Raw genomic sequence first — 24713 nt, 5'->3', positions numbered from 1 at the left:
TGCGGATCTAAGTCTTCCATCTCAGGAACTTTCAGTGGTTGCAAGGTGTCAGCTGGAGCTGGAACCACCTCAAGGCTTCACTGGGGAAGGACCTGCTTCCATGTTCTCTCATATGATTGTTTGCAGGATTCAATTCCTCAGAATTGGACAGAGGATTTCAGATCCGTGGCCAAAGACTGCCCCTAGCTCCTTGACACGCGGGTCTCTGCATAAGGTGCTTCTCTGTGTCAGGTTAATTTTACTGCATGCAAATCCCATGTAAGCAGTTTTGCTGCAAACATTTTCTCTGAATAATTAATTTGGAGAAATTAATTAATTATTTGTCCATAAGGAAATTTTGCATGAAAGGGTAATAACCAAAAAATAATAGAGCGACATTCAAAAGGATGTAAGGAAATGGCTTTTATCATGTGTGATTCATATCAGTACTGTACAAAGAACAAAGAACTGATTTTCTTTTACAGACTGTACCCAAGCGGTATCTTCCAAGTCTTTCATTCATTCATAGTATACTTTTCATGGCATTTTTTGGTGATCAAACCTAGCGGACGTGTGAAATCAGAGTGGAAAGCCAGATCTTCAACACCAAAAATGACAATACATCATTTGGCGAAGAGTTGGTTCCTTATTTCATCAATGGAGAGATGAAACAGAAACTAATTTAGTTTTTTTTCTCTTTTGCAGCAAAATTGCCTTACAGCCAATTGGTTAAGCCACCCAGTGTTTATGGCGAAACTGCTTGTAGCGAATATACTTGCTGGGAAGAAGCTTGTGGTGCAACTACCTCGAAGTCCAGTTCTCAACATGGCGGCTGGCTTCGTTGGCGTGAGTGACTGGACGCAAAAGAGGTGAGAAAAGGGAAGCCAGAGTCTTTATAGATTAATCTCGAAAGTGACAGCCCATTGCTTTTACTATACTTTATTTATTTGAAGATTTATTTATTTATACAAGAACTGGGGTACAGGTCAGAGGCACGGGAGGGTGAGAGATCACCAGAGAGAGAGAGGGGAGCAGAACAGGGAGACCGGACCAAAGACACTGCTGAGGGGAGCAGCGAGCAAGGCAGGAGAGGTCTGCCACCCTAACCCCCTGTGCCACCGGGGAGGCCCGCATTTACCATACTTTATTACTTAGAAGCAATTCACAGGGGTCTTTCCATGCCCAAAGGAAGGAGGGTACGGCCATTTTAAAAAATGCCTATCACCAGGGAGGGGTGGAGGAGGGGAGTTTCTCTATAAAATACTCCATAATAAATCCTCCCTGTGGGGGCTTTCAGGAACTTCAGGATCATAATTCCCTTACAGAGTGATCCCATGCGAAAAAACCCTTCTCTCTCCTTCCAACCTCCCATCCCTCCCCTCAGAATGATTGAATAGAGTTTCTCCAATGGCTCCCAGCAATCCAGCCACCAAACATTTCCCCACACTGTTCCACAGTCTGTCCTCTCCCCATTGATCTCCATTCCCTGTTAACATGCATTACCTTTCACCAAAGCAGCTCTCTGTCCTCATTCCTTACTCTCAGCGTGGTTGGTTCTGCTGGTATCACAGCAGTTTGGGCCTTTGCTTCACTTGACTCTGGGTTCCCTGAGGTAGATTCCTGCCTCCAAGGATTTAGTCCAGAGCCTATCATATAAGGCCATAGCAGGTGAAACTGCACACAAAGTGAAGGGACTCTGGTGGTCAACAAGGGTAAATAGGCCTGGGAAGAACCTCCTAACAGTTTTAGTGGGACTTTGTTGCCAGAGGAATTATGAAAAATTCAATTTTCAGCATATCTGATGTTCAGATAAGAGATTGTGGATTTGTGGTTGCTTGAAATATCCAACATATAGCAAGGTGTGTGTTTTTTAATTCAGTTTTTTGTTTTGAAAAAATTTCAGACCCACAAAAAGTTGCAAGAAAACTATTATAGTTAGCTTACATATACTCTTCATTAATTGTTAACCGATTACCATCTAAACCCATTTGCTTTCCTTCTCTCATTTTGTGTATATGTGCATGTGTGTCAGAATAATGGCCCCCAAAGATGTTTGCATTCAAATTCTCTGGAGCTTGTGAAAATATTGTTACAGGGCAAAGGAGAATTGAAGTTGCAGGTGAAATTAGGCTGCAAATCAACTACTTTTACGTAAAGATATTATCAGATCATCCATGTGTTCCACTGTAGTTAGAAGAGTCTTTATAAATGGGGGAGGGGATGACAGAAGAGTTAAAACTGGAGGAATAGATTCCTGACACACTTAGCTAGCCATCCTGGGCTTCAAAGATGGAAATGTTACTGGGAATAGGCCTGGGTTCTGCTGCCTGTCACTACCAAAAAGCCAATAAGCAGAGACAGGAATTAAATCTATAAGTGATTTTATTTTTCAGATCACTGACTGTTGATCTGAGAGAACGGAGGTCATAGCACCATGAAGAGATCATTCTACCATAGGTCTGAGAGATTGGAGAGACTGTTTTCCCATCTCATCTTGAGCTGACCTTTTTATAATGAGTTAAACATAAACAGTTAGTCAGAAGCAAACAGCTTATGACTTTTCATCACATTTAGCCCCCAGAGTTTGTTATGGGCCTCCCAGTTACCTTGACCTTGGTACATCCTGGCCCACTTGGTTATTTTCTGATGGCATCATTTGGTATCCTCAGGGCAGGAATCTCAGTTCAAAGCAGGAGTTTTAAAGAAAGTGGATTATTAGTCATATAGTGCATACGTGCAGCCCATGCTAGGTGTGTGCAGATTCCTTAACTAGATATAGTACCCTCCTCTTTCCCCCTACCCGCTATCAGAAGGTCACCAGGAGCCAAGAAATGTGTGAGATATTCCCCCCTAGGTCTTCCAGGTAGGAATGCAGCCCTGAAGATACTTTGATTTTAGCACAGTAAGACCCATGTCCAGACTTCTGACTTCCAGAACTATAAGATACTAAGTTTGTGTTGTTTAAAGCCATTAAGCTTGTGCTGATTTGTTAAAGCAATAATAGGAAACTAATACAATGTGCATCTCATGTACACATTCTCATTCAACTTTTTTTCAGCTCTTTTCAGTTAAGAGTATGTTTCAGACATCAAAGACCTCCTTTTGTATAACTGTAGTATAATTATCAAATTCATGAGAATTAATAGTATTATTATATAATATACTGTTATCTAATATGTGAATATACAATGCATATTCACATATTGCTAGTAAAAAAAAATCCAGAGCATAATCACACATTGCATTTAGTTGTCATACCTCTTTAGTCTCCTTCATTCTGGAGCAATTCTCAGCTTTTCATTTTCATAAACTGTTGTTTTTCAAAGTACAAACCAATTCCTTTGCAGAATGTTTGGCAATTTGGGTTTGTCTTATTTTATCCTTACAATTAGACTGAGGATATGTGTTTCAGGAAGGAAGACCACAAGAGTGGCACTGCTGTTGCAAGGTGCTTAAAGAGATGTTCATTCTATGCAAGAAACAACTAGAAAATGATTACCAATGCAACCCAATTTTCAACTTACATGAAAAAGTTTAGAAAAAATTCCATCCTAGCATTTTTTTGAATCCTAACATGTCCTAATTGGAAAGACTTCGGGATAGACTAAGCTTAAGATCTAAATAGAAGTAAGGTGTCTTGTTCCTTCAGAAGCCCTAGAGGGCGCCAGGCAGCTGCTGTAGGGCTTGCAGTCAATTTGGTCTCAGAGTTCTGCAGCTGGATCTTCCCCTCTGAGCCTAGGAGCTGTCATTAGAACCCTCAGCACCTGATAACAGTATCTATCTACAGAGGAAGATCCCCCAGAGTTCATTATATTAACATTTTAGGAAAATTTGTGAGATGCTAAAGGGCCTGATAAATTGCAGACATTAAAAATGGAGAGTTATAAAGAATGATTTCATAGTCTTTTGTGATGATAGAGAGTAAATTAAATGTAATCTGAATAAATATATTCATCATTAGATACCTGTCCTTTAAGATACTATTTGGTACTGCTGCATATGTCCAAATGTGGGCTACTTATTAATAACCTTATGATTTAATGGTGTAATTTAACTAGAATGAAATTATGAAGTTGAAAACAGTAGCGGGCTACTTACAGATGCCCCAACCCATAGGGGAACAATCTGCAAAATATTAACATTGTATCTTTAAAACAATTTGATTCTGATTATAACTGAAGTAGTGATAAATGTCCTCTTTTTAATCTCCCTCTAGCCTTGCTACTTTTGGGGGGATAGGATTTCATGCTGACTGGAGTGGGCATTTGAGTAAATACTTTGCTGTGTTATACAGGAAATCGAGGATTTAAAGTAGTATTGTGTTTATTGGTGCAATTTCCTCTTTGTTCCCAAAAGGTTTCACTTTAAAGCAGGTGGGAAGAGGAGAAGAGCCAATGACTGCAGTAGGCCTGTTCCAGTCGCTCCCTCAGCCCTCATCACTGGGAATGTATGCTCAGTCTATGGAAGCTCAGAATACATTCATCAGTTTTCTTGTTTATTCGTTTATTCATATTCAGCAAATGTTTACTGAGTTATAGAGATCCTGGCAGAGCTCGCTGGAATTTAAAACTTCCTTCAATAGTTTTTCATTGTTTATAGTGAAAGACCAACATAATTGTACTCAGTTATATTTGTGAGAGAGACAGACTTGACGGAAAGAGAACTGCTTTCCAAAGGAGTGAGGAGGTAAAATTTGCATTTACAATTGGGCCCCCCACGGCAGTTTTTAGATTTGGGGATTGAGACAGATTCCAAGGCAAGAAGGGCCAGCTTACTGTGCCACAGTGGTACCAGTGGCAGTGAGCATCCTGACCCATATAAGGGGGAGAGGAGGGTATATGTGTGCAAACGGGTGTGATAAAATCACCACAGTTTCCTAGTTCACACAGATCTGGGTTTGAATCTTGAGTGTGGCACCTGCTCTGGGAACTTGAACAAGTCATCCGTTCTTTTTTTTCCCCATCTATAATTCCCATCTATAATTATACCTACTCTAACAAGGCTGCTTTGCACGTTAAACTTGGTAAACATCTGTGAGAGGCCTGCTACATGAAAGGTCAATGTGTGCAGTATCCTTTGGGGCTGTCCCTTTGGCCCAGTCAGAGGAAAAAACTAACTGCATTTTTTAAAAAGGGTTTATTTATTTATGCATACAAGAACTGGGGTACAGGGCAGAGGTATGGGGTGGGGTAAGAGGATTCACCAGAGCCAGAGTGGGGAACAGAACAGGCAGATTGACTGAAATACACTGCTGAGGGGAGCAGTGGGCGAGTCAGGAGAGGTCTGCTGTGCCATGTGGGTAGCTCCCTGGCCGGGGATCGAACTCGGACTGCAGTGGCTGTGGACAGCTTCACAGCTTCATAGGTTGTGTCTTAACCCCTTGCGCCACCAGGGAGGCCCCGCTAACTGCATTTTTGTTAAAACTCTTTACCTAACCTATGCTGAGAGAAACTTCTGCCAGCATCAGTCTTTGTTGCCTCATGAAAAAGGCTGTCAATGACTTAAATTCCAAATTCTGTAAGAGATCTACTAAAGAATAAGAAGTATAGCCATAACACAACTGTTTTATATAGAAACACCTACCTAATCGTGCTCATTTTTTTGGCAACCCACAAGTTAACTTGGGTTGGCTGATTAATTCTGGGATGAGATGAACTGATAATCAACAAATATAAACAAACAAGCAAAATGTTTTGCCTGCACCATATGGATAGAGCGAAAGGCCTTTGTGGCAGAATTCTGCTAACAGCCACTAACCCTGAAATACGACATGGATGAGCAAGGACTCTGTTTAGACGCAGCTCCACAGCAAGCCGGTGGCAGATTCTCAGCTGTGGAAAGAACTTATTATGGGAGTTCCTAACAGTGGCATGAGAGCAATCAATATGAAATGCTCAAAATTTCATATTTCTTCTACCAAAAAACCCCCAAAAGCCTGATCAACTTTTTCATCGTTCACTACCAAGTTGGCTTTGCAGAATGCCGGGCATGGTCAGCTTACATTGTGATTTCTTTTTTTCCTATATAGACACTGGATAAACACACAAATAACTGACATGGCCCTCATAGTTTTCATATATATTTTTCATTTTAAAATGAAAATGTTGGTGTCCGCCTGTTCCCCATATTGTATCTAGTGTTCTAAACCAATGTTACCACAATAACAAAAAAATAAAATGCTCCCTTTACCCAGTTCTTTCTTTTGGAACACATTTTGGCCTTTTTTGTGAAAAAAAAAAAAAAAATGTTTACAAATTGCTTTTTTTCCCATTACCTTTTTTAGTATTACATTTTCAGGAAGAGGTTGATAGTTGCCAAACTAGGATCTCACCAAAGATCCAGAATTCTGCACTGCTGCTTTTTTTTTTTTTTTTTTACTGGGATAATTTTATTTATTTATTTTTTGATGATTTTTTTTATTTAAATATTTTATTTTATATAATTCTTACATCTTTTTTCATCTTTGCACAATGTATGCATTTTCATTTTGGTTATATTCCCCATACAATTGCACCTCCCCCCTTATTTTGACTCTAGTCCTTCCTTTCCCCGCCCCTCCCCCCCCCAAGTGTGTCTCTGGTTTATAGTTGCTTGTTGATTTTGATTTTTACTTTGTATTGATTAGTCTTTTTACTGGTCTCTTATTTAGGTTTTCTAAATTCCTGCTATGAGTGAGACCATCCAGTATTTTTATTTTTCTTTCTGGCTTATTTCACTGAGCATGATCCCTTCCAGCGCCATCCATGTTGCTGCAAACTGCATGTGTTCATCTTTTTTGATTGCTGAGTAATATTCCATGATGTATATGTACCACATCTTCTTGATCCAGTCATCTATTTTTGGGCATTTGGGTTGCTTCCATAGCTTAGCTATTGTAAATAGTGCTGCTATAAATATAGGGGTGCAGGTGCCCTTTGGAATTACTGTTTCTGTGTCATTTGGGTAAATACCTAGGAGTGGAATTGCTGGATCATATGGAAGCTCTATGTTTAGTAGTTCAAGAAATCTCCACACAGCTCTCTATAGTGGTTGGATCAGTTTGCACTCCCACCAGCTGCACTGCTGCTTTTTAATGTTGTTTACCTCTGTTTGGATTAGGCTTATCTTCTCAAAATACCCCAATAAAAGGCTTAGCTAAAACAGAGGTCTGTCTCTGTCCCAAAAATGAAATCCAAAGGTAGGTTTTAAGGAAAAAAAAAATCATGACACTTGTTAATGGTGATTATTTATTTTCATTATTACGTAATTAAGGGGGGGCTATTACAGTGGGATTTTCCACTAGAGGAGATATCAGGCTCAACTCTGAAAACAATAAAGACAAGTGAGAGTTGATATGCAAGGAGCAGGTTGAGAGTGAGTGGATGGAAACTTAAGAGCAAAAATCAGGGGTAAGGGAAGATTCCTAATGGGAATCTTCCTGAAGGGAAGATCCTGACCTAACAGGATCCTTGCTGAAGGCAGGCCAGTGTGATCAGACATCACCTGGAGGATAGTGGAGGGTGAGGAAGCTGATCAGATTTCAGTGGTGATCAGATATAGAGGGGAGTGGTCTCACCGAAAGTGCTTAACAGGACTCAGCTAAAATTGAACAAGGCAGATCTCAAGTGCAGAAGCTTTAAAGTCAGACCTAGTTGAAAAAAGAGTTCAGGGGAACCTGATTTAGAGTTTGACAAAGGAAAGAATCTTTGTCATAGGCAGTCCACAATTTCTCCCTCAGAGATCCAAGGCCAATTTATCTTTGTGTTCCCAATCCTTAATGCCAGGCTTCCACTTTCAAAGTTGTTTTATGATCCAGGATAACATTGGAGTTCTAGCCATTTGGCTGTAATGTAAATAGGAAGCTAGGGATGAGAAAAGGGCACTGGGGAACTCTGTGGCTGGCAGTCTTATAAAAATAATATACCCAGAAATCTCTTCCATTAACTTCTGTTTAAGTCTTAATGGCTGCCACTAACTGCCAGGGAGACTGAGAGATGTAGTTTTTCAGTTGTGTATGTTCTCCCGAATAAAATCAGAATTTTGATGATAAGAAAGAAAGGGAGACTGGCTTTTGGGGCGGTATTCAGTAATTCCATTTGCTGCTGCTACCCATGTTTTTAATATTGGAAGTGTACCTCCCTCCTCAGGAGTTCATTATAATGAAATCCAGGAGACTATCAGATTGTTGCCGGCCGCTTACTTTGTGGTGACCTTAGTCAAATGATTAAACTTATCTGAGCCTCATTTTCCTCATCTGTACAGTGGAAATAAAAAAAGGTATTTAAATCCTAAGTAGTTGTGACGTTTAAATAGTACCTCCTTAGGTGGTTCTGAGGTTTAAATTCTTTGTAAAGGCCCTACCAAATCACTTAGAACATTCTTTTCTTTTCCTCTCCCACTCACAACTACACACATAGCATTAGCACCGCTGGGTCTGCTGTGAGGAAGCCTGGCACAGGCTTCAGATATCAGCTTGGTGAGCAGGGGAAGCAGGTCTCCAGGAAAACACCCGCTTCACACCTGTCAGCTCTTGGCCAGTTGCTCTGCGGGAAGGATGCAAAGACAGCTGGGTTTGGTTTTTCTGGGCTTTTCTCCATGGTCCTTTCCGGCAGGGGCAGCCAGAGGCCAAAATTGTGAATGCGGTGAGGTTCCTTTGCAGCATCTGTCTCCCCTGGCCGCACCAGAAAAGATCTGATCAGGGTTGTGGAAAATGCTTGTCTGTTTCACTTCCACCCGGGAAGAGTTCTTAAAATGGTTGTGTTCTTTTAAGCACCATTTACCACCAAAAAGAACCAGGACTCCTTGGAGAAATTACTGACTCCAGGACTGGGACAGGAAATGTACAAAATAAGCATGGAACATCTTGTATCAGAAAGCAAGGAAACTAGCAGGAGTACCTGGTCCTGGGAAAAGACATCTAGGGCTCTCAGGGGTCAAAGATGAACAGTTTGAGTATCCAGGGAATTAGGATTATAATTCATTGAAACATCGTAAGTATTTTAAATCTTCTTTAGATACTCATTAAAATTTTACGGCTTTTTTTTTTTAGGTTTAGTAGATTATAATAATTTACTCTGGAAACAGAGCAACAGAAGAAAGAAACAAGCATTTATACTCTTTTTACTGGGTGGACTGTATTTTAGAGTAACCAGATAGTTGATGGGGAGAAATTTATCTTTACAGAAGAATCCTGGCTAATAAAAGCAAGAAACCTGATTGAATTAGAAGACCACCCTTTTGCAACTCTTATGGAATTAATGGATCCAGACCACAATCATCAGTGCTGCTGAAACCACTATGTGGAAGGTGAGGGCACTTTATGATGGATATGTCAGGTGGATACATGAACCCCAGATCAATTTTAATATTGCCTGAAGTGCAGCACCCAGCAGTGATGTGCCTCTTGGTATGACACCATAGAAAATACATAGCACAATAGCAAGAATTCTCCCCTCCCCCCAACAAATTGAACTGAAACTACCTACTCCTATACTATTTTTCAGAAAATACAAGGGGGGCCTCCCTGGTGGCGCAAGGGGTTAAGACCCAGCACTATGACTATATCTGCAGCCATTGCAGCATGAGTTCAATCCCCAGCCAGGCAGGTGACCCACTTGGTGCAACAGACCTCTCGTGTCTCGCCCACTGCTCCCCTCAGCAGTGTATTTCAGTTAGTCTGCCTGTTCTGTTCCCCACTCTGTCTCTGGTGAATCCTCTCAAATACCCCCCTCCCCGCACCTCTGGCCTGTACCCCAGTTGTAAATAAATCTTTAAAAAAAAACAGAAGATACAAGGGATGGAGGACAATATTAAGAAACTGTGATGATACTATCTACCAAGACCAGAATGTCCAAATTTCTACAATATAAATGTTTGTCCAATAAATTATGTGGCATAAACAATGAACGTGGGTAATGTTTGTGGATTAAAATGATCTTAAAAGATGTTAAGGCACATAGCTATATATAAAAGGAACATAATTGGATTCTGATTTGTCCAAATCAACTACAAAAGACATTTTAAGACAACTGGGGAGATACAAACATGGATTGGATATTGTGATTTAAGAATTTACTATAACTTTTTTTGGGTGTGATAAAATAAGATGTCAGGGTTTACTTTAGAATGATCCAGAGGAAAAAAGGTGAAGGGAGCACAGATGGAACAGATGAGAGGAGAATGGCTAGACCTCTACTTACAGCAAGGGAGTCTTCCTATGTGCCCATCCTCTGCCTCCAAAGGCCTTCCAGTGACAAAGAATAGTGGGTCATGACTGTGGGATGTGATTAACCTCATCATTTGCGCTATGGAATTAAAGGAAACTCAGTGGAAAAAGAAAACCAATTTTCCTGCCATTCCAGTGGAGACAGGACTTCTCCCTCCCAGAGTTCAGCAGAAGCCCTAAGACTGAATCGCCTTTGCTGACTTGAGTCCCCTGCATACCTCACATCTATCACTGCGTAGCAGTGGTGGTAAGGGACCTGGCTGAGTCAGGAGCCCATCCTGGGAGGCAGGTAGTCTCTCCTGAATCACAGCAGACCATGAAAGGGGCAAAGGGAAATTGGCTTGCTGGTGCCGGAAGGGAGACTCAATCTTTGACAGAGAAGACACAGAGATATCCCTTTGTGACTTATCTCTAGACTCCACTTCCTCACTTGTAAAATGATGCAACCTACTTGAGTCAGTGAGCTCTGTCAGATCCTGGCACTCAGTAGAATGACAAAGGTCACTGTCCTTACCTCCACTCTCCCTGATGGCACTTGTGCTACAGGCGTACCTTGAGCAAAGTGGCACTAAGCAGCCCTGGAACTGGCAAAACTCCTGGTGGGGAGGGCTACATGGCAATGGGTTAGGCCACCTCTTGATGTTTGCAAAATGTGTTTAGTGGAGCCAGCCAGCCAGCGGTGGTTCAGATTGGTTATGCTTCAGCACAACTGTGTGTGGTCAGAAACTCCTTTTTTAAAGAATTATTTTAAACATCTGAAAATACATTTTATTGTGATATGAGTATCTCTAGCCAAGAAACTTGGCAACTTGATTCATTTGTCCCCATTGAGAATTCGGATATTTCCTGGCTTTTAATAATACAGGTTGAGGCATTTTTAGTGTTTTGTCATTCTGGACTTGGATAGAAGTCATGTAGAAGAGGCCAAAACGTCAGTATTTACCATATAGAAAGAATTGGTAAAGTAGATAGAGGCTTTAGACACAGTCTACATGGTTTAAATCCTTATGTCTGATCTTGGATAAAGCATTTCTTAGACCCAGTTTCCTTCTCTAAAACAGAAGTTAGAATTTACTGTGAAGTTTAAATGCCTATCCCGCCTCACAGTAGGCAATGCAAGTGGTCACTCTCTTTTCTCCTCTGCTACACTTGTCTGCGTTGCTTTGTGCATTTGAGGCAGCAGGTCCGGGCTGACCTGGTACCTTTGCCCCCTTTGTTCGCCATCTGTCTGGCCCCGGATGCCACCTGCCAGCTGAGTCCAGCCTGCTTCCCTCCCCCAGCCTCAGGGCTGCCCGGGGTCTCCTCAAAACAATGCAGGGATGCCTTCTGGGGCCTGGGTTAGTTCTTTGCTTTGTGTCTGCCCCAGGGCCTCTCTCCTTACAGCCAAGCCCAGATGGGCCTGAAGGTCCTTGTGGAGGATGTTGAAAGGGTAGCTTTGTGGGCAAGAATGCAGGGAACAGAAGGACAGGGATGGGTACGGGGAAGTGCAGCCTCCCTCTCTCTCACTGTCCATCCCAGACCTTGAGACACTCACTTCAACAGGGATGCTTTTTATTTACGTGGAGACTGATGAGGCCTGTGAACAAAACAAGTGGATTTATGAGAACTTAGGGAAGTTAATTCTGTCTCCTGAGAACATTCTTCTTCCTCTTTTTTGGATATCAGCCCACACCGTGTGTTAAGGTGGCATTCATTAAGGAAGTCCTTTCCTTCATATAATTTTCTTGCAATGACTTCAGATTTTTGTCCTTTTTTAAAGCTTTATTGAGATATTATTGACGTACAACATGCATGTTAAGGTGTCCAATGCAGTGATTTCATGCACATACATATTTCAAAATGATTACCGCAATGAAGTTGGTGATACCTCCCTCACCTTACACAATCACCTTCATGTGTGTGTGGTGATAACATTTAAGATCTACTCTCTTAACGACTGTCAAGTATATAATACAGTATTGTAATGCTGTACATTTGATCCCCAGAACTTACTCTTCTTATAACTGGGATTTTTTATCCTTGAATCAATATTTCCCCACCTCCCAGTTTGTGGCAACTACCATTCTACTCCCTATTCCTGTGAGTACAGATTTTTAAGATTTTACAAATAGTTAAAAACTTTGTCTTTTTCTGTGTTAAGCCCTCACCGTCTGTGTTGTTGCAAAAGGCAAGATTTTCTTCATTTTTATGACTGAGTAGTGTTCCATATACACATATATAGGCACGCATCTGTATGTATACCATGTCTTATCTGTCCACCCATCTATGGACGCAGGTTATTTCCAAATCTTAGCTAAATAATGCTGTCATGAACCTGGGGGATAGGTATTTCTTCAAGATAGTGGTTGTGTTTCCTTCGGATGTATTTCCAGAAGTGGGATTCCTGGGCCATGTGGTAATTCTATTTTTAATTTTTTAAGGAACCTCCGTCTTGTACCCATAGTGGTTACGCCACTTTACATTCCCACCAATAGTGTGCAAGGGTTCCCTTCTCTTCTGTGGGTTTTTTCAGTTGGACTCAAGCACAGGAAGAACTCATAGAATGAGGGTGTGTGATTATGTGTGTAGAACCAGGAGGAGGGAATAGAGGAAGGGAAGCAGGAAAAATGGAGACTTTAAAGAAAAGCTTCAAATAATTGAGGGAAAATTGTCCATTTTTATTTATATATTTAACATGAGGCTTCAAATATTTAGGTTCTTATATTTTAAAATAAAATGAATTAGGAAAGACAAAGAAAAATCACAAGCAGATTTTTCTTCACAGAGAAAGAAATCAAATGAGTTCCTTATAGAAGAATTTTACCTTTACTGTGCATTTGATCATCACTAGTAACCTTGGGAGGCAGGTAGTATTAACTCATAGTGAAGCACAGGAATTAGAACCTCACAGAAGTTAAGTGACTTGCCTGTGGTAACACAGCTGTCAAATGACAGAGGCCCACTCAGACCAGGGTTTCTTGAATCCAATGTCTGCAACACCTTTCAGGAGTTTTTCTGTTAAGTTTCATGCTTTTATGTCTCCTACATTAACTCTGATACATTTTGCATTAATTTCTGTATATGGTGCAAGTTAAAGATCAGGGTGGTTTTGGGGTGGATGGGGAAGACTTTTCTCTATTGAAAGACCTTAACCCCTTTGTTGAAAAAAGGACAGTTTGAGACATTTCCCTTTGTTCCCTTCTTTTCAATTGCTGAGTTTTTTTTTTTTAATTTTATTATTATTTTTAATATATATAATTTACATCATTCTCCCTTTTTGTACATTGCATGCTTTCTCCTCTAAGGTGTAGTCACCGCAAAATTCCTACCACCAATACACCCATGCACCATCACCATAGTCCCTTGTGTAAGAACATATTCCTCCCCTTGTTTTGACCCCTCTCCTTTCCCCTTCCCTGTAGAGTGTCTCTGATTAACAGTTGCCTTTGTTTTTAAATGTATTATAGTTTTTTTTTTTTCCTAATCCCTTATTTGGTTCCCCTACATTCCTCCTATAAATGAAACCACCCGATCTTTTTCTTTGTCTTTCTGGCTTATTTCACTGAGCATAATCCCTTCCAACTCCATCCATGTTGCTGTGAATGGCATGAGTTTATTTTTTTTGATTGCTGAGTAATATTCCATGGTGTATATGTACCACATCTTCTTGATCCAGTCATCTATTTTTGGGCATTTGGATTGTTTCCATATCTGACCTATTGTAAATAGTGCTGCAGTAAACATAAGCATGCAGCTATCCTTTTGAATTAATGTTTTTGTGTCCTTTGGGTAGATTCCTAGGAGGGGAATTGCTGGGTCTTATGGTAGCTCCATTTTTAGTAGTTTGAGGACCCTCCACACAGCTTTCCACAGTGGTTAGACCAGTTTGCATTCCGCCTGCAGTGTACGAGAGTTTCTTTTTTTCCACATCCTCATCAACATTTGTTGTTTCCTGCTTTTTTAAATATATGCCATTCTCACTGGTGTAAGGTGGTATCTTATTGTGGGTTTGATTTGCATTTCCTGGATAACAAGTGATGTTGAACATTTTTTTCATATACCTGTTGGCAATTTGCAAAATTGGACTGCTGCATGCAAAAAAATTAAGCTAGACTACTACCTCACCTCATGCACAAAAAACAACTCAAAATGGGTAAAAGACTTGGACATAAGACCTGAAACTGTAAAATATATAGAAGAAAATATAGGCAAAACACTATATGACATACATCTTGGTAACATCTTTTAAAGACACATCCCCCAAAGCAAAGAAAGTGAAGGAGAAGATGAACAGATAGGACTACATCAAATTAAAAAGCTTCTGTGCAGCAAAAGAGACATTAACCAAAACAAAGAGACGCCCTACTGATGGGGAAAAAAATTTGCACACAATGCTACTGATAAGGGTACTCAACAGAAACAAAAATAAACAATCCAGTCAAAAAATGGGCAGATTAACTAAAAAGACACTTCTCCAAAGGAAAATTCTGAGAGTTTTTATCATAAATGAGAATTTTGTTAAGAGTGTTTTTGGCATCTGTTTAGATGATTGCATAGTTTTCTTTTTCAGTCTCTTGATATTGTGAATTATATTGATTGATTTTTAAATGTTGAAATAATACTGAATTCCTGGGATAAACTCTACTTGGTCATGAGTATTATATTGCTTAACATATTGTTGGATTAGACTTTCCATATTTTTTCCTAAGATTTATTTTTATTCATTTATGCATACAAGAACTGGGATGTAAGCCAGAGGTGTGGGGGGCGAGAGGATTCACCAGCAACAGTGGGGAACAGAACAGGCAGAGCTACTGAAATACACTGCTGAGGGGAGCAGTGAGCCAGACAGGAGAGGTTTGCTGTGCCATGTGGGTCACCTCCTTGGCTGAGGATTGAACTCATGCTGCAGTGGCTGGCAATAGCTTGATCACGCTATGCCTTTAACCCCTGTGCCACAAGAGAGGTCCTAGATTTTCTATATTTTTAAAGGAGTGTTTTCATCTATGTTCATATTGGTCTGTGGTTTTCTTTTCTTGTCATGCCTTTGACCTTGGCATCAGGGTAATGCTGGCTTTGCAGAATAAATTGTGACATCTTTTCTTCATCTATTATAATTTGTGTAGAATTATAATATAAAATTATATTAGCGGTCTTAAAATCCTTGTGTGGTCATTTGAATATCTAAGAAGTTATTTCAAGATTGGTCTGTATTTATTTCCTTTTTTATTTTTTGATAATGAATGAAATTTTCCTGATCTTCAATGTCAAATATTTTTGGATTGTATCCCCAACTTTGTGACTATTATGTGGTAGAGACTTGAGATTCTGCTAAGAAGCAGACAATTCCTTTGTTGAATTCCAACTGAAAATTCTATCTCATGGTTGACAGGTCAAATCTCAGTTCACTTTTTTCCTCTTATAGTCTGCCCCAGGCAGGCATGGTTCAGTGGTTACACAAGATTTGAGTAGAGATTTTGCACAGGATTTAGAACTTTTCTCTGGCTTTCTCCTTAATGTGATCCCGTTCACATTTCAGTGGCTATAATTGCCCTGAACTCTGTCCTGTACTTTTTAAGGCCAGAAAGTACAGGATTTCTAGCAGAGGCTGAGCTGATCTGTGTGATGCTGACTTATGTTCAGCTGAAGGCTAAAAGCCTGAATTATGAGTAACTCACTATGTGCCATTCATTTTTCCACGTCTAGACTCCTATCTAGAACCTGTGTGCTTGTGTTCATTCTTGTGTCTTCAGGTTGGTTGGTTGTTTATTCTGGTAAGTGTATCCAAAACTTACATTGTTTTCTCTGTGAGAGTCACATGCGCTGACCATGTTAGCAGTGATTCTTCTTTTACCTTTGTTTGTCTCTATAATTGCTGTTTTAAAATGTATGTTAGATCTGTTTGGCATATGTGTGACAAAATATTGTCTAACACAAAATGGACCTTTATTTTTTGACTTCTAGCAACCACAGCATGAACAGATATCTAAGATTATTAAGTGAGCCTATTGACAACACTTTTAGTTCTCTGTGAAAAGATGTTATTTTAAGTGCCCTAACAGCTCTTTGCAAGAGTACTTCTCCATGGTAAAAGCAAAGTCACTACCACATGTTATCTGGCAGTTTAGTGGGAAGAACTTGAAAGGGGCCATGCTGGACAAACAGCATCCTGCCCTTCCATGATCAGAGACTTCTCTGCTTCTTTACTAGGTGGTGTGTTTACTAATTAAATATTTACTGAGCACCTACTATGTGTCAGACAAGGTGCTGGATGGCTGGCATAGGATTATCAACAATTTACTAAGGAACCAAACTTGAAACAACACCCCACAGGTATACTATTAAACTGATTATTGCTGAGCATTAATCACAAAGATGTCATGAGAGAGCGTTATGGGGAACTTGAGCCAGTCTGAGAGAACAGGGAAGGGGCCAGAAATCATCTGTTAGAAGCAAAAGTTAACTGCAGGTGTGCTAGTGGGATGAGCCCTGGGAAAAGCATATGCGAGACACACGGAGGGAGAATTAAAAATTTGAAGAACTGAGAGCACACCATTGAGGTCAGGCATGGAGAACAGTGAAGCACTTAGCACAAGACATGAGCAGTGTCCTGATCATGCAGATTTTGCAGTCCAGTTTAGGAATTTGCATCTCCTTCCCCTGCCCTCTGCCCATCCCCCCCTCTTCATCTCCCTTTGTTAAATTTCATGAAAACAACTCATGAATTAATTTTTAAGATTTTATACAAGTGCTGGGGTAAAGGCCAGAGGCACGGGAGGGTGAGAGGATTCACCAGAGACAGAGCGGGAAACAGAACAGGCAGACTGACTGAAATACACTGCTGAGGGGAGCAGCAGGTCAGACAGGAGAGGTCTGCTGTGCCATGTGGGTAGCTCCCTGGCTGGCCGGGAATCAAACCCGTGCTGCAGAGGCTGTGGATAGCTTCACAGCACTGTGCTCAACCCGCTGTGCCACCAGGGAGGCCCCCAACTCATGAATTTTATTCAAAGAAAACTCCTTGTCCTCCCCTATTCCTGTCCCACTCTGTAGAGATAACCTCCATCAAGGTTTCTCTTATAAACTTCCAAAACTATTTTACAAAAACACATATGAAAGAATATAAAGAATATATAGCTTCTAAAAAAAGACTAGTGTGTGAAAGAAGGAGGTTGGGGTTCTGTAATGATGGTTTGCATGTTCATTTCACTTGACAATATACATGGAGACGTTGTGACATGAGCACTTGCTGTTGGACCTCAGCAGGTTTTTCAAGCTTTCACAGCACTCCAGGAGTGTGTACATGTGCCATGACATAGCTACTCGACCCCTGCTTGGTGGGTATTTTAAGTTCCTTCGATTCTTTGTTGTTACAAACAGTATGGCCACAAATACTCTTGTAAAGACATATTTGGGCACATACGTGAATAAATGTGTAGGTTAAATTCACGTCAGTGGAATTTCTTGAAAAGAAATACGCATGATTTTGCCTAATGGTCCTCCAGAGAGGTTGGTCGCGGACTCTTTCAGCATTAAAATGCTCTGTGAACATAGCTTCTCTTCAGGGGTCTAGGAAAATGTTTGGGCACTGAACAGTATGTGTTATGTTCCTGACACAAAGGGGAACTGCAAATTCTACGTCAATAAATATTTAATTAAATATTTCTACAATGTATTATTCCTAATGTTACTATTCATAAAAAGTTCATTATATTTTAAAACAATTTGCAGGTTATATCTTTTGCTCATTTTGCAAACGTGTATAATGACTGCTAAGAAATAAGACTATTGTAAATTAAATAGCCTATCATAAGAATTACTTACAGCCAAGTAATTTTGGAAGCAAAATTATAAAAACCCTTCAATATTTCAGTATCAGCAAAATGATGCTTACTATAGGCTGCATGTGACTTTTTATATATATGTTTAATATATTTCGTATGATGTAGGAAATGGCTCCAAAAGTAAGAGTGCCTAAGAGCTGTAAAGGTCTTAAAATTTTAATGACCTTATTCTACAAACCCTGTACATGACCGTATCCTTTAACATTATCAACATTGTAGAGTTCTAAAACTTTTAATCTATGCCAACAAGCAGGCAGCTTTTTTGTTTCTTAGTTTTCATATTGATTAGGAACAGTGGAGCACCTTTTTGGTATGTATTTATATTCCATTTCCCTTTTATTGAACACTGAATTTTTGTGTCCTCTGTTTTGCCATTGATGTTGATCATTTTCTTGTTGATTTGTTAGATCTTTTTATATAAATGAGGACTATAACTCTGTCACTCACGTGATGCTGCAAATATTTCCCTGTCGTTTATTTGTAGGCAGCTTGTTTTATGGTAATTTATATGTATTCTTTGTTGCCTCGGAGTGTTACATGTATTTTTCTTCATCAAATTTACATTTTTTTCTTTATGGCTTCCTGAAGGAAGTCTACGAACCAAAAGAAACCTTCAGTGGTTTTCAGCATGGAATATTTGATTTATGTTGTAAAGGTGGCTGCAGTGTGGAGAACTAGAGGCAGAGTCTCAGGAGGACAAGATTAAACACAGGGAGAGCAGTTAGAAGGTGAGAGGAGCTGGGACCAGTGGCAGAGAGGTCAGGAAGCAAAATCAGTAGAGCTGGTAGAGCTGGTGATGAAGAAGAAGACTTCCAGATTCTCTGATTTTGATAAAATGTAACAAAGTAGCCAGTCTCTGATGTGGCAAACATTGGAGGAGGACTAGGGTATTTATAATGTTTGTTTGTATGGTGATTGGGGCTCAAGGAAGTGAAAATGTGAGTTAGGTTAGGACATGCTGAGTTGCAGTTCCTCTGAGAAATCCAGTGGAAAAAGAGTGAAAGTGTTGGATGGATCCATGGCAGCCCAGCACAGAGGCCAGTCACTTTGATATATGTGTTTCCACTTTATGAATCTTGGTTTCCACATGGAGGATCAAAGCTCAACAGACCCCTTCATGATCTTGACTCACAGTATTTCACTCAGAAAGCTCAACTTAGGTCCAGAGGTTGGCACAGATTTAAGGAATTGCTAAGTGATTTTCCTGCTGAGAAAAAGAACTTTTGGTTTAAGCACAAATACACACCCGTTTCAACCATTAATTTATGACCCTAAATTTTTTTCTTTTAATTTAAAAATGATGATAATAGAAAAGTTGCAAAAAGAGCACAAAGAATGTCCTTCATATCAGTCACCTAGTGTTAAATATCTATTTTTGAATAAAAATCTACCCCAAAACCTCATGGCTAAAAGCAAAAACTATTATGTGTCAAGAATTTGGGCAGAGCTCAGTTGGGTAATTTCTGTTCCATGTGGTATTGACAGAGGTCATGAAATGGCATTCAGCTAGTGGATGGATGGATTTGGAGAATCCAAGATAGTTTCATTTACATGTCTGGTACCTGGTAAAGATGGCTGGAAGGCTGAGCACAGCTGGAAGTAGCCATAGCATCGCTTTCCAAGGTCTCTTGATGATTGTGGATCAGCATGATGGTCTCAGGGAAGTGGGCATCTTGTCGCATCTCAAGGCCACAGGAGAAAATGTCTCCAGAGGTCCAGGTCAAAGGACTGTCATTATCTCATCTATAGTTCATATTCCAATTTCCAAATAATATTATTGAAAGCAATTTTTTTCTGGTCCAGGATCTGATCCAGGGTTGTATGTTACTATTATTTATCAAGTCCCTTTGGGCTCCTTTAACCTGAAATAATTCCTCATCCTTTCCCTTTCTTTCATAACTTGGACATTTTAAAGAATACAGTATACTAATTGCTTTCTAAAATGTCCCTCCGTTTGAGTTTGTCTGTTATTCATTAGTTTTCGGTTATGAACTTTAGGCTAGACTATCACATAAGTGAACCTGTCTCCTGTGTACTTTTGGTGTATTCCTGTTATTTCTTACTTTCTTTCATTGTAGGATGTGCCAGACTCATTTTGTACTTTCCGTGACCAGTCCTAGAATCAGTCATTTCTTCAAGTATCCCCAATTGCTTTTAGCAAAGATTGCTTTTGAGTACATGGTACCAAGCGCTATGTACTAGAGCGCTCATTGCTTCTGTGTCCTTTCACTGGACAAAGCTGCAAATACTGATATTTCTAATTACAAATCAACTCTGCAGGGCTTTGCTCCATTTCATAGTTGTAATCTCCTTTCTTCCACAGTGAGAACCCTGACCGCTGACAATCCCAGTTTATTCACATACTTGTTCAGATATGAAAACATAGAATAATTTCTTATTAGTACTCAGATTACTGCCGAAAACTAAATCTATTAAGTAAAACACAAAATTCATTGATAGGTGGGTGCAATTATTATTATTTTTTTTTGGTGGGACCCTCGCCGGCGACCAGAGATCAAACCAGCGCTGCAGAGGCTGCGGGCAGCCTCGCAGCCCAGCGCTCAACCACTGTGCCACCAGGGGAGGCCCAGGGTGCAATGATTTTTGTGTGTAAGCTGAAGCTTGAAATATATTGTGCTTAAAAATTACTTAAATTAGTAATTATTTTCCCTACATATTTGCATCTTTTGACTACAGTTGGGTTAACTCACTTCTATATTCTATTTTAGATTCAAAATATAGATATTAACCAATATATTTGTTTAAATTGAGTATGTAAAACACTGTATCCTTCCAAAATCCAAAACTTTGCAAAACTCAAGTGAAGTATTCAATTCAAAGTGAAGTTGTTAAACTCAAGTGAAGTGTTACCCCTTCTCCCCCATCCTTTTATTTCTGTTCTCACTCACTTGAGTAAGTAGCCAATTTCAATTACTTCTAGTTCTCATTCCCTTATTTCTGGTTTTTTAGATCGTGTTAGAATTTATCCCTGAGGCTAGGTATATTGCTACTGGTCTGAAGCAATCTTTTGTTCGAGCAAAGGGCATGAGAGAGGCTTTTCAGTGAGAAACCAACCATGATTGTCACAGTCACTCTGGGAAGTATTTGGAGAACATTGTGGGAAGGGAGCAAGGTAAGGGAGAAATGATAAAGGCCTGTACAGGGAACCCTACTAAAGGCATATTGCTCATGAAATCAGCTGAACCTTTCTTGAATCTTACACACCCTAGTCTGTACCAACTCCAAGGATATTAAATCTCAAATATTTACCCTCCAGTGTCAGGAGAATACTAGCTGTGTGACCTGGAGCAAATTACTAACCTCTCTGAGCTCCCAAAGGTCATTTCCATTCCAGAAAAGAAAGATGTGAGCTTGTCCATGATGTAACTCAGAAAATTTTTCCAAATTTACTTCTAATCAATGGTTTTAGCCGAGAGCATGCTTTTCTTTAATTGGCAATTATATATTCCTTTTAACGCTACAGGAATCCCAGATCCTTTTAATAGATGGCATTGTAATTGCAGTTTTCATCTTAAACCACTTTATTTTCGGAGGGAATGAGAGAGTATGTCAAGGACATAATGAGATAATTCAATGAAAAAGATGAAATGCTTGACTACCACACAGGTAATAGCTGACAAAAAAGTCTCAAGTGGCAAATAGATCAGGTAATGTGGAGTGGAGAACTTTCTGTTGTGTGGGTGGAATATATTCTGTTATTAATTCCCATGCACACACAACCAGCCATTCTCAATGATGGCTTGACCTGGGCTGCTTCTTAACAGAGTGGGTGCTGTGCAGATCAGTTGTGGGGTGCAATGGCAATAACCAGGGCTTTGGAGTCAGCCAGATCTGTATTCAAATTCCAGCTCAGTTATTTATTGCTGTATGCTGCTGGGCTGTTATATGTGGGTAAGAAATCCTGACCTCGTAAGACATTAGGTGCCTCTGATGGGATAATAAAATGATGAAAGCCAACTACACAATAAGTGTGAGTTCCCTCTGCAACTTTCATGAATTTACTTCTGTGCCCTGACAAAGCTGTATTTATCTATATATCCTCTCAGCTATACGGTAGCCTGACCTAATACAGCTGTGAGGTTTAGAAAAGCAGAGGAATGAGAGCCAAGAGAAACAGTACTTCTTCTGACACCACGCCCAGTATTTCTTTCAGGATTCTAGGAACACTAAGTCACCTGCTTCTCTCTTTATAAAGAAAAATTAATATATGTATAAGACATCTATCCAACATTTAGCCTGTGTATTGGATTTTGTTGGTGATAAAAATAAATATAAGATGTAGACACTACCTTCCAGGAAGGTTCCTGGACGGTTCCTGCTAAGAACCCAAAATAAGCATCATGCAAAGCAGATAGACCTGAGTTGAAAGCCCAACCCAGTCTCTTGCTAACTATGTGACTTCGAACAGTCACTTAACCTCTCTGCACCTCTATCCTCACCAGTAAAACAGAGCCGCTAGTGCCTACATCAGGACAGTATGACATTTTGAAAAGCCACTGCATCTAAGGAATTTGGCACAGAGTTGGACTTGGAAAATCTGAGTTCCTTGATCCTCATTCCAAATAATAGTTAAATAATGTAATCAAAGATTTGTTATAAGGTAGTCTTTATTCACTACCAATTGATATGCCCTGTACTAAAGGCTCTTGGAGTTTAGTGAAGGGCAGAACTATTCAGACTAAGACAGGTGGGGTAGATTTCTGGATGAGCAAGGCAAGTAACCATCATTGTCCAGGAGTGGGGTGATTTTCTCAGGTGTACCCTGGAAGCTTTAGCCTCAATCCCTTACTTTCTACTCCAGTGATAAGGAACAAAGACTTGGGTACCCAAGATAGAAGTGGTACATTGACAACAGAAGGAAATCATTCAGTTATCCACCCAGCACCCAGACTGTTGTTTACCCTCAAGCTGCCAGTTCTATCTATCTGTCCTAAGTGGTCTTTCAGTCCCCTGGGAATAATAGTCCCTCCTCCTGCTACTAGTGATAAGAATCCACTGGGCAATAATAAACCAAGTGGAAGTCAGATGCATGACTGGGATAAAGAAAATACTGTCAACAGAGATATGTTCACCCCAATATGTCCAACAAGGTATTGCTTCAAATAAAGTGTACAAGGAAATTTACTTGCAGAAGAGGCTGTTAACACCAATCAACAGTTGTGTAAATTATGTTACTGTTCTCAGTTATCAGCTCCCTCTTCAGTAAGAGAATCATACTTCCCTACTCTGCCAGGACTCTCTGTGGGTGAAGTACAGTGGTATCCCATCCATTTTCAGGATGGCCATGTGATCTCTCTTGGTCAATGAAATATGAGAGGATGCAATAGACTACATCAGAGCTGAAACATTAAATGCATTTCAGTGGCTTATTTGGCCTCATGTTTTTGTCTTCTGAGATGATGCTACTGTCATCCTGGTTCCAGAATGAGAAAGCCTTATGCTCAAGGTGAGTCAAACACAGCTGAACCATGACAGAAAGAGTCAAGCAGGTCAATAGATCAACACCCATGAGCTAGAAATGTTTGTTATGGTAATACACCAAGGTGTGGAAGTAGTAACATTCATAAACAAGGACGTTTTTAAAAATACTATGGCTGTTTTCCATATGTTCCGATACTAAAGACATTGAAGCTATACAGAAGGCTCAAGTAGAATTTCTAGATATAAAATCTAGTGTCTGAAATGAAAATGCATTGGATGGGATTAATAGAGACTAGACACAGTAGAAAGAAGGTTTAGTGAACTCTTGAAGGCATAAAAAGAGTTGTTGAAAATGACGCCCAAAATTAAAAACAAATGAATAAATGAAACAAAATAACAGTGAGTTGTAAGACCTTGGGTGCCTATATATTTGTAATTGGAATTTTTGAAGGAAATAGAAAGGACAGAAAAAATACTTTAGAAATAATGGCCAAAAATTTCTCAGTAATGAGAATTGTAAATCCACAGATCTAAAAAGCTCAATGAATCTCAAACAAGAAACACAAAATTATACCACAACACATCATAATAAAGTTTATTAAAACCGCTGATAAATATTGTTAAAAGTAGCCTGAGAGAAGGAAGGAGCACATTACATACAAAGGGAGGATGACGGTGTATTTTTTTTTTGTCAGAAGCAATTTAGACTAAAAGACAATAAAGCAAATCTGTAAAGTACTGAAAGACAAAAAAGAAATCCATCAACCTAGACTTCTTGACAAAGAGAAAACAGCTTCCAAAAATGAAGGCAAATAAGACTTTTTCAGACATACAAACGCTAAAAGAACTCATCACCATCAAAACTTCACTAAGAGAAATGTTACAAGGAAATCCTTCAGACAAAAGGGAAATTATACTGATGGAAATATATATCTTTACAAAGGGATGAAAGATATTTGAAGTGGTAGCCATATGGGTACAAATAATGAATTTAAAGTTATTAAATCTTGGGCATCCCCTGGTGGCACAGGTGGTTGAACGCCACGCTGTGAAGCTGTCCGCAGCCTCTGCAATACTCTCACCTTCCCATGCCTCTGGCCTGTACCCTGGTTCTTGCATAAATAAATAAATAAATCTTTTTTTAAAAGTTATTAAATCTCTTTAAATGATAATCAATGGGTTAGAGCAAAAATAACAATGTCAAGGGGTTTATAAGATATATAGGAGTAAAATGTATAACAACTATACCCAAAGGTAAAGAGGGGAGA

General features: G+C 39.7%; 1 protein-coding gene across 6 annotated transcripts in view; it reads left to right on the top strand.

Annotated features, from left to right (window-relative positions):
- Nucleotides 1-698: 698 nt before the first annotated feature.
- SPSB4 (splA/ryanodine receptor domain and SOCS box containing 4) overlaps nt 699-24713 on the top strand; it is a 112165-nt gene continuing 88150 nt past the window's right edge. For 3 of the 6 annotated variants that reach the window (XM_054700770.1, XM_054700772.1, XM_054700775.1), the window contains exons 1-2: nt 699-848; nt 9142-9264. The gene's annotated coding sequence lies outside the window, so the exon portion shown is untranslated. Of the gene's footprint in view, nt 849-9141; nt 9265-16477; nt 16496-23420; nt 23471-24713 lie in introns of those variants that run through there. The other 3 variants (XM_054700771.1, XM_054700773.1, XM_054700774.1) reach the window with 3 other exon arrangements.

Source organism: Talpa occidentalis, unplaced genomic scaffold, assembly GCF_014898055.3.
Source record: "Talpa occidentalis isolate TD23 unplaced genomic scaffold, MPIMG_talOcc4v2.1 talOcc4.4, whole genome shotgun sequence".
NCBI lineage: Eukaryota > Metazoa > Chordata > Mammalia > Eulipotyphla > Talpidae > Talpa > Talpa occidentalis.
This window is presented reverse-complemented; position numbering and strand designations above follow the sequence as displayed.